Source organism: Talpa occidentalis, unplaced genomic scaffold (genome assembly GCF_014898055.3).
Source record: "Talpa occidentalis isolate TD23 unplaced genomic scaffold, MPIMG_talOcc4v2.1 talOcc4.2, whole genome shotgun sequence".
NCBI classification, from domain to species: Eukaryota; Metazoa; Chordata; class Mammalia; order Eulipotyphla; family Talpidae; genus Talpa; species Talpa occidentalis.
Window position 1 is genome coordinate 4,194,186 of NW_023602073.1, and position 16,604 is coordinate 4,210,789.

General features: G+C 39.2%; 1 protein-coding gene across 2 annotated transcripts in view; it reads right to left on the reverse strand.

Annotated features, from left to right (window-relative positions):
- The window catches only part of RNF182 (ring finger protein 182), a 57,499-nt gene that overhangs the window by 39,386 nt on the left and 1,509 nt on the right, over positions 1-16,604 (reverse strand). Inside the window, exon 1 of one of the 2 annotated variants that reach the window (XM_054698323.1) lies at positions 12,253-12,493. The exons of the other annotated variant lie outside the window; for it this stretch is intronic. The gene's annotated coding sequence lies outside the window, so the exon portion shown is untranslated. Of the gene's footprint in view, positions 1-12,252; positions 12,494-16,604 lie in introns of those variants that run through there. 2 annotated transcript variants of the gene reach the window in all.

A 16,604-nucleotide genomic window follows, 5' to 3' on the forward strand; every position in this document is an offset into this window, starting at 1 on the left:
TAGTAACTACAGTACAATGCCATTTACCATAAGTGATCATTCAAAACATAAAACAAGGCTCAAAAATATCAAAAGACAGCATGTTATTTGACAGTAGTTAGGATAAGCTAGAAATCAACAAAAAATAAACAGGATATCCCAAGTAATTGGAAATTAAGCAGTCAGTACCCAAATAAACTATAGGCCAAAGAAAAAAAGTACAATGAACATTTTAAAATACATTAAGCAAAAAACTTAAATTATGATATCAAAACAAATAGAATGTTATTAAAACCACGGCTCAAAGGAAAATGTAGCACTTTGTATGCATATATGTTAGAATAACAAACTTAAAATCAATAATCTAAGTATCCTTACAAAATTTTTAAAAGTAGCTAATAAAAGCCAAAAAATGTTAGGAAGGTAATGATATGCCAGAAAAAAAAAAACCCTAGAAATGAATGAATTAGAAAACAAGCATATCATAGCAAAAACAAAAAACCCAAAATTCAAAAAAATCCCAAAAAAATCAAAATATACTTATTAAAAGAATGATAAATTTGATGAATCACAGATGAGCTCAAGATTGATCACGAAAAAAAGAGCACAAATTGTGAATTTTAGAAATGAAAATTACTCAGGTTCTACAAAGGTTTTAAGATTATTTTATTATCAACTTTCAATTGTAAATTTGAAAATTTAGACCAAATTCCTCTGAAAATCACAACCTACCAAACTTAACAAAAGAGGAAATAGAAAATATGAATAGGTCTATGCTCATTTACACAATTGTATCCATAATTTAAAACTTTCTTATAAGGAAAACTTCAGTCTCGGATGAATTTTCTATCAAGCATTTAAGGGATGAGGAATATCAATATCTTTTAGAAAACTGGACAGAAAAGGGAATGTTTCCCAAATTGACCAACTTATCCCTGATACCAAAACAAAGCAAATGCATTGCATATAAAAAGGAAAACTAAAAGCTAGTAAATCACCTAAATATACAGACAAAAATTACTTACACAAAATACCAGCAAATTAAATTCAACAAAACATAAAAATGATAGCACATCTGCTCGATTTATAACAGGAATACCAGCGTGTTTGAACATTTGTTTCAAATGTGATTACCACATTGACAAAATAAGAGAAGCAAATCATAAGAACATCTCAATAGATGCAGAAAAAGCATTTGATAAACCTTAATACATTTTCATGATTAAAATCACAAAATAAAATGACTTTGTAATCTGATAAAAGGGTTTCAACAATAGACAAAAGTAAATGCCATATTATAAATATTAAAAGCTTTCCCTCTGAAATTGGGAATGAGAATGAGACAAGCTCCTGCTATCATCACTTCTACTCAAAATTGTAACCAAGGCCTCATCCATCTAGTGCAATGACGCAATAAAAAGACATATGAAAAGTGGACAAGAAAAAATAAAACTCCATCACATAAAAGGAGTTTGTACACAGAAAATCCAAAAGATTTTTTTTTTTTTCCAGCAGCCCCGGCACTGCCTGGAGCTTGTTAGGGTGCTTGAATGTAGCAAAATCCTTGGTTCACCGACAACATACCAAATCTGTTGTATTTATAAAAAAACATAACAAGAAATTAGAAGGTGAAACTTTTAAAAGTCACTTGCAAAAAAGAACCAAAAAGAATCAATGCAATGAAAAAGTTCTAGAGAACTTCACTTGTGGAAACATGGATGAAACTGGAAGGGATTATGAAAAGTGAAATAAACCAGGAGATCCCATGGTCCATTTCTAATACCGCACTATAGTGAGGTCTATCTTAAATGAATCATAAATCTTGTTTTTAAAAATTAAATAAATCAGAGACATTCTGCAGGTGAGGGAGAGGGATCAAAACAGGGGAGGGAAGAGCACAAGGGACTCTGGTGATGCTGCACAGGTGAATTGGTGGTGGGAATTTTATGGGGACTACACTTGAGAGGAGCAAGCAAATACTGTAAAAATAACAGATATAAAATATAAATAATTTTTTTTAAAAATAGAAACTTTCCACCCATTATTACCATGATTAAATGATCCTAACAATCTTCATAGTTTCAATGACATCATATGCTATCCTTTTTGACTATTTAATGTTCTGACAGATTCCCCGTGAAAATATCTTTTGCTTATTAACATGTGGCTTCTAGAGGTTACACAGTTAAAACAGGAGCGAATGATTTGCAATTCTAACCTAAATATTTTAATAAAAACCTTGACATTATGACTTCAAGAATTTTTTCCTGCTCGCTATAGTAATTTCTTTGGCTGAGCTACACATAAATCCCCTGTGTGTGATGTAAGGAAAACAATGACTCGATAGTTAAGTATACATACTTGAACTATATCTTATTCATTGTTGTTTCTCATCATACTTATCTAGTCACTTAAGCTCTAAGTATCCTGGTGTCCATATGGTGCTTGCTCTGAAGTGAACACTGGGGATATAACTCTAAGCAAAAAAATAAATTGCCTCTGCCCTGGTGTAGATTACAACCCAATAAAGGGCAATATCCATCAAATAACCTCATAAATAAATGTAAGATTACAACTGTAGTTAAGTACACCATCTATCATTTAGACTGCTGGGGGGTTTCTAACAACTCTCCCTGCTACCACTGTGGGTCTCTCATGACCCACTCCTAAAATAGAAGCCAACTATCCCCATCCCCTACCCTCAAAAGCCTTGCCCATGGATTCCAATTGCATATACCCTAAAACCAAATCCTCACCCTGAATGACAAAGCCTCCCACTAGCTGGCCTTTCTAACATCATCTCCTATCACTCTCCTGCCTTCTCTCAGCCTGCGGCCTTTGCACTTAATTCTTTCTCTCTAAATTCTTTCTCTCTAAAGCGACTAAGGTTCCCTTTGTCACCCAGATCTCAGCCTAAATGATGCTACCTTGTCTTCTAATCTGAGGTAGCCATCCCTTAGTTCAATTACTTTAAGTATCTACATTTCCACTCTGCAAGTTTTCTTGTTTATTTGGCTCTTGTTTGGTTTTGCATATCTCATCACTAGAATGAAAACACTGTGCTGAAATGAGCAATGGTATAAATATATATATATATATCAATAAATGTTTTTGTTTATATAAATAAAATCATGTCTTCTTGTATTCCCAGAGCCTAGAACTCCTCCTGGCCCCCGGCAGCCACTCAGTATTTGTTGAATGAGTAGCGATGTCTAATGAGGTCAAGAATTTATTTATTTTTTATTTTTATATTCCCCATACAATTGCGAGCCCCTTATTTTGACCCCAATCCCTCCCCTCCCCACCCCCAACCCCTCATAGAATGTCTCTGGTTCATAGTTGTTTGTTGATTTTGATTTTCACTTTCTTATAGATATTCATGTTCCTGGTCCCTTATTTAAGTTTTCTAGATTCCTGGTATGAGTGAGACCACCCGGTATTTTTCTTTTTCTTTCTAGCTTATTTTGCTGAGCATGATCCCTTCCAGCGCCATCCATGTTGCTGCAAATGGCATGAGTTTATCTTTTTTGAATGCTGAGTAATATCCCACGGTGTATACCTAAGCTTTGGAAACAACCCAAATGTCCAAAAATAGATGACTGGATCAAGAAGAGGTCAAGAATTTAAAGGCAGATTTCCCTGAGGCAGCACAACTGAGTGGAAATCTGAAAAATGAGCAAGTATTGACTGAGTAGAAGAGAGACGGGCAGTGCATTCACACAGGAGAAACAGCCGGTGCAAAGGACCAGGGGCAGGATGAAGCATTGCACAAGTGAAGGATTGAAAGACCCAGGACACTGGAGCTCAGGATACAAAAAGAAATATAGCTGAGAAGGAAGATAGGAGAGAACTGCTAGCCTTTCAAAGGCTACAAAGGCAAGTATCACACAACAAAATGAATATGCTTGTCAGATTTGAGAGAAAACAAGAGCTGTATATATTTTTTAAATCACTACAGAATTCTTTTGCAATAATAAAAAATTCAGGCATTGAAAAACAAGATAAAATTTTTCTGATTAGTAATACTTCCAGAAAAGAAGCTACTGCAGCATATTTAACCCAATCCCACAACTTATTAACATGTTCTTATTTTTTTATCCTGATTCTAAACATTGATCCATCTTTTAAAAAATGCTATTCTATTACATGAAAATGTTTCACAAACATATCAAATTAATGAAAATTTATTTGTAGATTTAGTTTAATAAAAATACTTGGATTCAGATCTACAAAGAGCTGACAAAACTCAACAAAAACAAAGTAAACAACCCAGTCAAAAAATGGGCACAAGAGTTAAAAAGAGGGTCTCCCCAGTGGCACAATGTTTGAGCGCTGGGTTGCGAAGCTGCCCACAGACTCTGCAGCGCCGGTTCGATCCCCGGCCACTGGCGAGGGTCCCACATGGTGCACAGACCTCTCCTGCCGCCCTCTGCTCCCCTCAGCAGTGTACTTCATCACTCTGCCTGTTCTACTCTCCGCTCTGGCTCTGGTGAATTCTCTCACCCTCCTGCTCCAGTGCTTGTATAAATAAATAAAAATAATCTTAAAAAAAAAAAGAGCTAAAAGGACACTTCTCCAAAGAGGAAATGCAGATGGCCAACAGGCATATGAAAAAAAAATGTTCAACATCATTGTAATCAGGGAAATGCAAATCGAAATTACAATGAGATGCCATTTACACCAGTGAGAATGGCACATATCAGAAAAATTAACAACAAATGTTGGTGAGGATGTGGAGAAAAAGGAACTCTCCTGCACTGCTGGTGGGAGTGCAAACTGGTCCAACCACGATGGAGAGCTGTGTGGAGATTTCTGGACCTACTAAACATAGAGCTTCCATAGGATCCAGCAATTCCACTCCTAGGTATTTACCCAAAGGACACAGAAACATCCATTCCAAAGAGCACCTGCACCCCTATGTTTATAGCAGCACTGTTTACAATAGCTAAGCTTTGGAAACAGCCCAAATGCCCAAAAATCGATGACTGGATCAAGAAGATGTGGTCCATATACACCATGGAATATTACTCAGCAATCCAAAAAGATAAACTCATGCAATTTGCAGCAACATGGATGGCGCTGGAAGGGATCATGCTCAGCGAAATAAGCCAGAAAGAAAAAGAAAAATACCGGATGATTTCACTTATAGGAGGAATGTAGAGGATCCAAATAAGGGATCAGGGAGGAAAAAAAGTTATTATAATAAAGTGAAAATCAAAATCAACAAGCAACTATAAACCAGAGACATTACGCAGGGGGGTGGGGGGAGAGAAAACAAGGGAAGGGAAGAGCACAAGGGACTAAGGTGATGGTACATGGGTGACCCGGTGGTGGGAATTTCACGGGAACGATAATCGAGATGAGAAAGCACACATTGCACAAAAATGAAGAACGATGTAAAAAAATAAAATAAAATAAAAATATAATTAAAAAAATACTTGCAGTCTATGCAATGAGATGTTGATGCTATAGTGACTATGTCTGACTTTTTCATGTTACACTATTATTTTTTTTTTTAAGTAGAGTCGGTGCCGTTCTTAAATTACATGGGACTGGACATTTGAAGAGAGCTGTAAAGAACTTTGGCACTAAAAAATACAAAACAGAGATCTGGGGGGGAAGTAAAATGCCAGAGTTATTTGTTTAAAGAATGATTAAAACAGCTTCAAGCGTAAGTCTCATCTCTTGCACAAAAAGGCAGAAACGAGAGGTCAGATGATAGAGGGAAATGATGCCAAGCAGCGGAGAACTGACATTATTAAGTGCTTCTGTCAAGCACGCGTGTTGTAAATGTCCATTCATCCATCACTGACTCCGACAGCCCTATCAGGTGACGACACTACAGTCATTTCACAGTTCGGCGCCCACTGCTTCCTGGTCTCCTCCTTGTATGGATGTCATTTATTTTACCTGTGTAAATGTACTGCATCAATGAATACACTCTCATAAAACCAGGAAATTCCTGGGGCGAGTACAGGGCTGACACCTTCTGAATATAGAAGAGATTTCACAGAAAGTGTTGCTTATCCTGCTCTTTAAAATTGCAGACCTTCATCACTTATCAGTAGGAAGAACTTCTGCCTTATGCTAACAGGTTTATCTGTTACAACAGTCCCCAAATGATCCCAACTCAGCCCTCTCTTCAGGGATACAGCTAAATATGATCATTTCCAACCTACAAACTGGTGTCAGGTACAAAAGCAAGCACTTTGCCTCAGTGAAATTGGCGGCTAAATGGCAAAACTCCTTTAAATGGACACAAATCAACTTCCATTGCTGGGAGTGTTTATGTTCAAGATGGTTAAACCATCTTTCTGTATACAAGTGCAACCACTACAAGTTACTTCTCCTATAACACTCCCAAGCTAATGACATCGCAGAGATAATAAGAAATGTAATAAATAAGCTGATAGTAAGTACATCTACTCCTTCATCTAATCCTTTAGCCTTCCAGACAACTCGCTATGTTGGCCCCATTAGGATCCCACTTTGCTTTTTTTTTTAATTTTTAATTTTTTACATCACTGTTCATTTTTAAACAATATTTGCTCCCCCCCCATAAAGTGCAGTCCCCATAGAGTTTCCTTCCCCAAGGCACCCGTGCGTGCACCATCACCTCAGTCCCCTGAGCTCCTCCCGCCCTCCCTCTGATCCCTCTCCCTCCTCCTCCCCTGCAGGATGTCCCTGATTTGTAATTGTCTGTTTTTGCTTTGTTGTGTTTTGCACTGTTATTATTTTTCCCCTGATGTCTTATTTGGTTCTCTATATTCCTGCTATAAGTGAAATTATCTGATATTTTTCTTTTTCCTTCTGACTTATTTCACTGAGCATAATTCCTTCTAGCTCCATCCACGTTGCTGCAGATGGCATGAGTTTATACTTCTTGATTGCTGAATAATATTCCATGGTGTATATATACCACATCTTCTTGATAGGATCCCACTCTGTAATAAGGAAAGTGAAGCTGCCATTAGGGGAGCGAGGTAACGCAATCCAGGCCATGCAGTTTATTAAGTGGCAAAGCCAGATGTGACTTCACACCTAGATGTGACCACGAGGAAGGACATGCTCATCATGTGCGTGCAATGCAGGCAGGGCACCAGCGAGCAGACCACACACCCGTAACCACCTATTGATTTAACTTCCATCTTTGAGTACCTGGGTTGATAATCTTCAGTAAGACTGTTCACTTTCTCAGGAGACAAGATCACAAGCTCAAAAAGAAAAGGTTCATAAATAACACATGGGCATCAGCTCCAATAATCAGCAGGACTGTTTTTAATTCATAGGCTGGGAGCGGAGATGTATTTTGTTTTCTATTTCCTCGGTCTTTATTCTGCTGCTGTTTTCTATGCTCCGTGGCTGTGCTGAATTCCGTGGACACTGTGAGAACCGTTACCTTGAATTTCTCTTCAGGCCTGTACCGCAGTGCTGCTGGGCTGAGACCTCCCTGGGTTTCCTTGCTCCAGCACTTGTGACATCTTCTTCGTTGTCTTCACTTCTAGTTTCCATGGTCTGTAATCGGGCCAAACTTTCACATTGGGCTCTGCACCTGTTGAAGTGATTGGAGAACTGGTACCAACAAGGGGTAGACAGGATCTAAGGCGGCCAAGTACTGAAAGGTCACCTCCAATGAGGGTCAGGGACTCCAGCTTCCTCTTGTGCTGTGGGCCCCTGAGCTGTGTAGTGGGGAACCACAGCGATCCCTCCTCTAGGCCAGCTCTTCCATCTAAGCGCTACTTAGGTAAAATCTTTTTTTATTTCCACCTCTACGCTATGCTTGAGCCTAGATGAGGCAGTAGGCAAGGACTGCAGTTGAGAAAGGGTACCTTCTTTACCACCCCAGCTATAGTGCAGCTTTTTTAAGACTTCAACAAAATAGTTAAAAATTATGAGATATGAAAAGTTACAAGATTAGCAAAATCCCTCACCCATTTGCAAACATGTCTGCCATGGAAAGGCTCATCTCAGTGATTACAGATGTCTCAAGTTTTACGAAGTAAATAATTCTGATCTCTTTGCCAGAATAGAGGACCACACCCTTTGTGCTCTTCTCTGGGATCATTTGACTTGACAACACCAAGCAACATAGCTTGACAATGGAAATACAGAACAGTCTGGAGTTTGAATATTTCTTATTCACTTAAGAAATATTTATTGAGGGCCTCCCCTGGTGGTACAGGTGGTTGAGCGCTGCGCTGTGAAACTGTCCACAGCCTCTGCAGCACCGGTTCGATCCCGGCCGACCAGCAAGGGTCCCACATGGCACGCAGACCTCTCCTGTCACACCCGCTGCTCCCCTCAGCAGTGTGCGTCGTCAGTCTGCCTGTTCTGCTCCCTGCTCTGTCTCCGGTGAATCCTCCCACCCTCCCGCGCATCTGGCCTGTACCCTGGTTCTTGTATAAATTAATAAATAAATCTTTTTTAAAAAGAAATATTTATTGATCATTTACTATGTTCCAGGCATTGCTCTAGGGACTATAACTATAGCAGCATAAAAAAACAAATGAGGAAAGGCACTGTCTTAGTGGATTTTGCACAAAAGAAGAAGACAAACATATACTTTGTGTGAGTTTACACGATGTGCCAGCAGTAATGGTGCTAAGGAAAAGAACAGGCACAGAGAGTACAAGAGACAAAAAGATGTCGACTTTCACGCAGTGCTCGGGCAAGGCCTTCTGATAACATGCGAGTACAGACCTGAAAGGCACAAGGGAGTGAGTCATATACATATTTGGACAAGGAGCAATCCCGGTGAAGGAGACAGCAGCCCTGAGGTCCAGAGGCCAGAGCAGACATGCAGCAGCGTGGACTGCAGGAGCAAGGGAACCATGGAAGATGAGGCCGGGGGCTCGCAGAGGACAAAGAACTTTGGAGGCCCTGAACTGCCTTCGCCACTTCTGCCTGAGAAGGGAGTCAGGGTAGAGGTTTCAGAAGCAGGTGGGGACCAGTGATTCAGTGGTGGAAATTTATGGAAGTTGTTACCTGCAGACAATAAGGAGAGAAGAGAGGCTACAGGCTTGAGGGATAAAAAAGAAGATACTATAAATGGTTGTCTAGGATAACAGGATCATGAAAGACCAGAAGAAAGAAGTAGTGTTTCCAGTCAGCACTTGGACTCACACATATATCACAGTTAAGTCTTAACATTTATCTCTAAATGGTAAACTACTTATAATGAAACAAAGATGGCACATGCCTACTTTGAACCTACATGAACCTACTGTTGTAAACAAAGTTGAGAAACCACTTAGAAAAACAGACAAAACTATGGGATATTTGTATTCCATGAAATGACATTAAAATGTCTTTCAAGTCAAAACGGCATAAATAAGAGACACCCTGCAGGGGAGGAAGAGGGAGAGGGGTCAGTGGGAGGGAGGGAGGCGCACAGGGGACTGGGACTGGGGTGATGGTGCACGGGTGCCTTGGGGAAGGAAACTCTATGGGGATCACACCTGAGGGGGTGGGGGGAAGCAAACATTGTTTAAAAATGAACAATGATGTAAAAAAATATTAAAAACTATTTTGATTAAATTTTAAAGCATGAAATTTTTGATACTGTGGTTAAATAAAATCTAATATTAAACTGATTTTCTACTTTTTAATATGGCTATCAAGAATTTAAAACTACATCTTGGAACAGCACTGTTCAAAGGGTTAAAATACTGTCTGAAAAGCATGGTTTGGAGTCACCCATCGTCATGGTGAATATAAATAAAAGAGGGTCAAGCCTGTCCATCATTATCACAGGAAGAATTGTCCAGGATGTATTCAACCCACGTACAGCACCTAACCCTGAAATGTGTGAAATAAGGAACCATATTTCAATGAAAAATCATTAAGCAGAATTTGCAATCAATATGGAATGGTGCCATGACTCAAGCTCACCTGGAATAGTACCTTCACCTTACCTTAGATAATAAACTTCCTTCTATTAGGTATTTTCCCATCTAGAGAAGGTTTTGAATTAAGTAGAGAGATGAGAAGGTCAGACTTTTATTAATACTTTTTAGAAAAGTTTAGAAATATGTGTTATTAAATGAAACAGTGTGGTTGCTACATTGTTAGTGTTTAAAAGAATCTGACATTAAACTAATAGAGTAGCCTTGAGATTCTTGTTTAAAATGTGTAATAGATTTATTTAGATGGAAATGTTTTTAAAAATTTGGCCATATTTATAAAATATTGATTTTGCAAGTGATGGAATAGTCAGAGGTGCCTGAGCTAAGTATTTGGAAAAGTTTTACTTATTTGGGTCATAAATTTGCCAGATAAACATCTTATTTATTTAAACAGCAAAATCAGATACGTTAAATTTATACATACAAATGAAATTATTTAAGGATTTCAATTTTACTAAGTTTGTAACTGAGACGGATAGTTTACAAAATTCCATCTGTTCAATATGAATTAAAGTTTCACCGAAGAAAACATGAAGGGTATTTCTTGTATTTATCAGATTTATTAGCATAATAATAAGTAAGTCTCAACTCAGAGACCTAAAAAAAACTAGATTTTTATTTTCACCTGTAAAGAAAGCAAATGTTAGTTGTCATTTCTGCACAAAAACTTACCCTTAACAGTTAATAATTAGGCATTTTTAAAATTCACTTAATCCTCACAACCACCCAGTGAAGTAAGAAATATTACTCTCTCCATTTTACAGGTAATGAAGATGAAGAGATGGCCCCAAGGTCAGACATGGAGAAGGTACGTACAGAGCTCAGTGTCACACTCAAACCACTGTTTTATTGACTCTCTTACTGTCCTTGAATGGGGGAGGGAGCCTTCACACTGGCCAAAACAACTAGCTGTTCACAAAAGGAAGCTTTTTCATGCTGTTACAATTTTAACTAAAAGTCTCTTGTTCTTCTTTTTTCCCAGTAGCTATCAAGAAAGATTTGCACTAGGAATTCCAGGAAAAGCCCTGATTACAGAGGAATCACCCAGATGACAATAGCTTTCAGGCTTAGAACTTCATCTGAGCCTGCACCCCCCTCCCCCCACTGTTGCTCTGCGCCTCAGACAAGGCCAGCCAGAGGGAGACGGTATTTGAGTTCCTTTTCATCTCATCTCTTTTCATCCTGTATCACCTCGTGTGGCCCTGTTCTGTTCATTCCCAATCCAGAGCACAGTAAAACGGAAAACAAAGTTCAGGAGCTAGAAGCTAATGCCACTTAATTTTGTTTTTAATTCTAAAGTGGACTCAGAGGAAGGACTCTCTCACCCTTTCCACCCTGAAATCCCACCTGGTCTCTGCAGCAATATGCATAAACAATTTTTTCTTGGGTGCCCCCTGAGAACCACCTTTTCCCTGTCAATTACCCACAGGAATCACTCTGAATCTGCCCCACGTAGGCAGTCCTCAAGGCCACTGTCCTAAGCAGACATAACCAAAAAGGTGCTCTTTGTCTGCTGATAATTAACAAAGCCATCACAGCCAACTTCTGCTCGTGTTTACCCACAAATCATGCTTTTAAATCTATCGACTCTGCGGTCTTGGATAAGCTAGTTATTGACACTTCATGGCTGAGGAAAGGGGAAATTAAGAGACAGTTTATGAAGCATACTCGGCTGAGGACAGGGCACCCAGTAAGTGCTCAATAAGTGGTAGCTATTACAACGCTTGTCATTAAAAGCACCTGCAGGACTGTGCTTCATTACTGGCTTTTATGGACATATCTTTTATTTAATCACACTTCCATGGAGGCAGTGAGAACATGCTGGTAAATGGGGGACAGGGAAGGAAAGGGTTGGGGTGTAAGACACTAAAAGTATTATCAAGACAAATACAAATGATTTTCAAAGATCATTTTTTTTGCTTTCTTTGGGCAGAGCAATCAAAAGCTTATTCATAACCGCTAATATAAAATTAAACGAGCTCATTTTTTCTGCCTTTATATATAACATCTCAAGAAATCCAAATAACTTGACAACAGAATTGTGATATTTGATTTCTACTGTTATTTTTCAGAGTTAATTAAAAGCTCAAATTAATTTCATAGCACCCTGATTTTTTTTTTCATTGATTTATCTTCTTATAACAGGTTCGTTTTTCTACAGTAATTGGTTTCTCCCCTCAGGTCTAGTCCCCATAATTTCCCCAGCACCCCAGCACCCATGATCCTTCCCCACAGTCCCTGTGCCCTTCCTCCCGCTTTGGCCCTGGCCCCCGCAGGCCTGGCCATTGGAACTCGGTTCAAACAGTAATTTTCTATCACATGAAAAATCTTTTAATCATTTTGTTCCAGAGAGGACATCTGTACCCACCTTGGCTTTGGAAACAAGCAAACATAGCTGTCGTTCTTGAGAAACTTCAAGGGTAGCACAAAAAACAGGCAGACGTAGGTGTCCACACAACTGACTTGTTTTTTTTTTAAGAGAGTAGAAATGGAGTTTTCTCGAGAGAGAGTGTGAGAAAGGATAATCCCTGAATCCTTAACACAGGAGGCCTCCCTGGGGCTCCTCCGGGGGTGAAGCAGGGCACTGTGAGGCTTTCTGCAGCCTCTGCAGCAGGAGTTCCACCCCAGGGAGCTGCCCACATGGTGCGGCAGACCTCCCCTGATGCTCCTCTCAGCCGTGTGTTTCAGTCAGTCTGCCTGTTCTGCTCCCCACTCTGTCTCTGGTGAATCCTCTCACCCCCACCCCCCGCATCTCTGGCCTGTACCCCAGTTCTTGTATGCATAAATAATCTTTTTTAAAAAAAAAAACCTTACGACAGGTTAGAATTAGTTCAGGAATAAACAGGTGAGGCCTGACTGATAGTTCACATAAGCAATGCAAAATAGAAAAACATTTAGAAGATATAGTTACACACATCTAGCAAAACCCGCACCATAGAAAAATACATATCCTTGTGATTTATGAATAGAAGTAAGTGAAGAACTACCATTCAGGAAGTATCTTTTTTTGCGAATTAATCCTAGTTTCTATATACAGAAAAGAATATTAGTACATATCATACTGTGCCATGAAGAACTCTTGTTTTATGAATTTAGGTTTTCTTCCTTTTTATTAGGAAATAAAAGCCCAAGTGCCAGAGCATTTAGTGCAATTATTTCTACTGTTAATATCCATCAGTGAATTGAAGTGTATTCTTTGATATCAAGAAGTCAGGTTTCTGGTTTATTTTGTGGACCTTTGGGTTAGTATAATGGAGAGAGATCATATCTGTTTCCTCCTCCTTGAACTGGAGATCGAAATAGTACCTACTTCATAGGGCTCTTGTGAGGATTAAATAAGTTAATATTTTGGGGCACTTACACAGTGCCCACAGAGAGCACTAGGAAGGGTTTGACTGATAGGAAAAAGAACTACAATCACAGGGTCTAAGGAAATCGTATATATCAAGAGGAAATACCAGATAAGGCCACAAAGAAATCTTTCACGAAGAAACCAAGAGTGAGTAAACATCTATTCTTCAATATAACTGTGCCTGACATGTTAAGTAGTAATCAAATTCTACAAAATGCCATGCCTCCCTTGAATCGCTATGTCCTAAGAGAAGAAAGATGGTTTATAGTGGACAGATAATCAGAAACATAAACTCTTATTCAAATCTATTAGGCACATAATTTTATTTTATAGCTCCATTAACGTCTCCATTATGTACCTGACCAGTTAGATTACATAACATACCCACACAAAACCTTTGACGTTCATAGTGCACTTATGCCACAATTCAAGGGAGTCACTTCTTAAGCAAGAGAAAAGGTAAAGGTAAGCAACCTGGAGCAGCATCTCTGTTGTAAGAGTGGCAGCTTCTGGAAACTGTGTAAATAGTCCTTGAGTAATTACTTCAGGAGTCTGGCCCATAAGGCGTTTAAGAAATTATTAGTGCCAACAGTCTTTTTTTTCCTGCCCACCCCTTCACAGCCAAACCCTGCAGGCTCTGAGTACATATTAATCTCCCTTTTTAACACCTTTTAACTCACTAGCCTCCACCTCGTGGCCATTTAGCTTTCACTTCAACTGATTACAAGGCACAGCAGCAGAGAGCTGGTCCAAGACACTTAGGGAAGTGGCACTCAATCACCTAACAGGATCCAAAATTTCCTATCCACCATATAACCTCTAGAAATGTGAAATGAAAGATTATAATGTGGTTTGCTGTTTTTTTGAGTGCACACCATTAAAACTAAGTTTCTAGTATTTTTCTGCTTGAATACCAAATTAACATCCTGTTTTTCTAAAAAGCCCTGAGGCCATAAAATTATTTTAAAAGCATTAAGGAATTCACTGGTAACTTTTCCCCTAAGAAAAAGAAGGCTAAAAACTAGGCCAAAAAGGATATTGGGTATTGTATAATGAGTTACACATAAATTTTTAAATAATCATAATAATTGGAAAAGAAGTAATTTCTAAATCTTTAGAGCCAAGATGACTTGCACTGAGCACTACGGAATATATAAAAAGAGACACTCAAACATTTGCCATGTCGGGAAAGTCATGACACATTTTTGCTTGAAAAATACAGAGAAAAATATGACTTTTCTGACAACTCAATATATAGTTGCTACAAATAACTGGTACAGAAGGAAATCAATCATTAGCCTTGAACTCTATTTATATCACTAATTATGTGGCCAACAGGATAAATGTCTACTTTCTCCCCAAGCATTTGTTTCACCAAGTGGCTTAAGACATCTTATCTTCATTTTAATTGACAGCACAATAAATGGAACACATGCCCACAGAAGTTTTTCAGCCTCCATCAATCGCTATTAATAATCCATGTCGCAAAATACCACTTCCTGTCACATGTCTCCCACGCCTTTTCTCAGCAAGGTAGTCACAATCACCACCACCACAGCAGGTCAGTTAACAGTACCTGGTGTTTACAGCCTTTCTCCTTGAGGGGCTGCAGTACTCCCCGGGGCCCCAACTCTAAAAGTAAATGTTTTGGTAATGAAGACATCACTAGGCACTACCATCCTTCCTCCATGGGCTTTGCACATGCTCACACACATTGCCCGACATGCTGAGTGACCAAGCATCGTCATGTTACCGCTGTGCAGTCAGACACTGCAAAAGAACGCTGACCCAGAAACAGCCAGCACAGGCTTCCGTGGCCTCCCACTGCCGTGAAGGTTCACGTGGTGACAAATCAGTGCCTTTCCATGGCACGGATATCATGTACACCCTGACTTCACCGAGAACACTTCTTGGCTCGTTTCAGATTTGTGGACATCCTTGATGTGTTAAGTTGTAGAATTCTTCACAGGTTGTGGTTACAATTACCAGACCTTCTTCTACAACTTATACCAACAATTAGGACCGGTTTTATGTCACAAAATTAAGACTCCTGAGCATAGAAATACAGGTGAAGGCTCACACAGCTGTACATCGGGGACAGTGACAGCAGCATTTTACCCCTGAAGACACACAGTGCCGTTGCCAACTTCCACCAAGCGGCTTAACCCGGGACATGAAGCTCTTTCCATCTGCATTTCCTAAGGAGACACTGGAGCAAGCACAGTCTGTTGTTTTTTTTTTTTTTTTCCTTCCTTACCTGCTTATGCACATCCCTCAAAACACCAGTAACACATAGAAAATAAAAATTACTGTCTTTTACTGCACCGACAAAAGTTTCATTTCATGCTTCAGAGCTTGTCTAAATAAACCACTCAGCAAAGCAGGCTTGCGATACATGGCTGTTCATTCCAGATATTTACTGACTTTATTTTTTGGCAGAAAGCAATACAGCTCTAAAGATGCCAAGCTACACCGAGCCTGGTGCCCTGTGAATCCTAGTCCTGAATCCACACTGGCTGTCCCCATTCTTCAGCACACAAACTAGGGCCACCATGGAGAGGGGGAGGCTCGCACTGAGAGTGGGGCTCCACCTGGCTGAGATGCAGGTCCAGAGACCCTGCATCTGAACGGCGGATTAGCCAACAAAGATCTTAATAAAACTGTACTCTGGGTACCACAGAAAGAAAACAAAAATAATTATTTTTAGTCCACAACATGAAGCTACATATTCTGTGTTTACATAATATGCCTGGATTTCAATATTCTGATTGCCTTTCCTGAGTAAATGAGAAAATGCTGATTTTTTTTTTCCTCCTGGTTATCTTCTCAAAACAGATCTACTTCATTTTAATCAATGTACCTTTTCATTACTATCAACAGAGTATTTAGCAGGGCATCTGTGAATCACTGTACAGGTATAACTCGATTTAAAAACAAACCGAATTATAAAATGATCTGCGAATTGCTGTTGCAACTTAATCCTTTAGATCCAATACAATCTTTTAATGAAGTGACATTACCTAAAATTGCTAGCAAATATGAACAGACTTAGAAGCCTAGCAATCAGCAGGCTGACAGGTGTTAAAATCCCAAAAGAGGGAAGAGCAATATTAGATAATCACTTTACGCCTGGCACCTCAAGTAGCTTTAATAGCCATCATTCCAATCAACTGCAATTCAAAATGATCAGTGACATGGGCTTCTTTTCATTAACTACCTGTTAGCAAAGATCTAATTTCTTCCATTCCATAGAATGTTTTCTACCTGACCTATTCTAACTTATAAACTATTTTACGAAGTTGGATATACAATTACATGAGTTGAATCATTTTCCCGTTATGCTTGTGACAGCTCTCCTCAGTAAAACA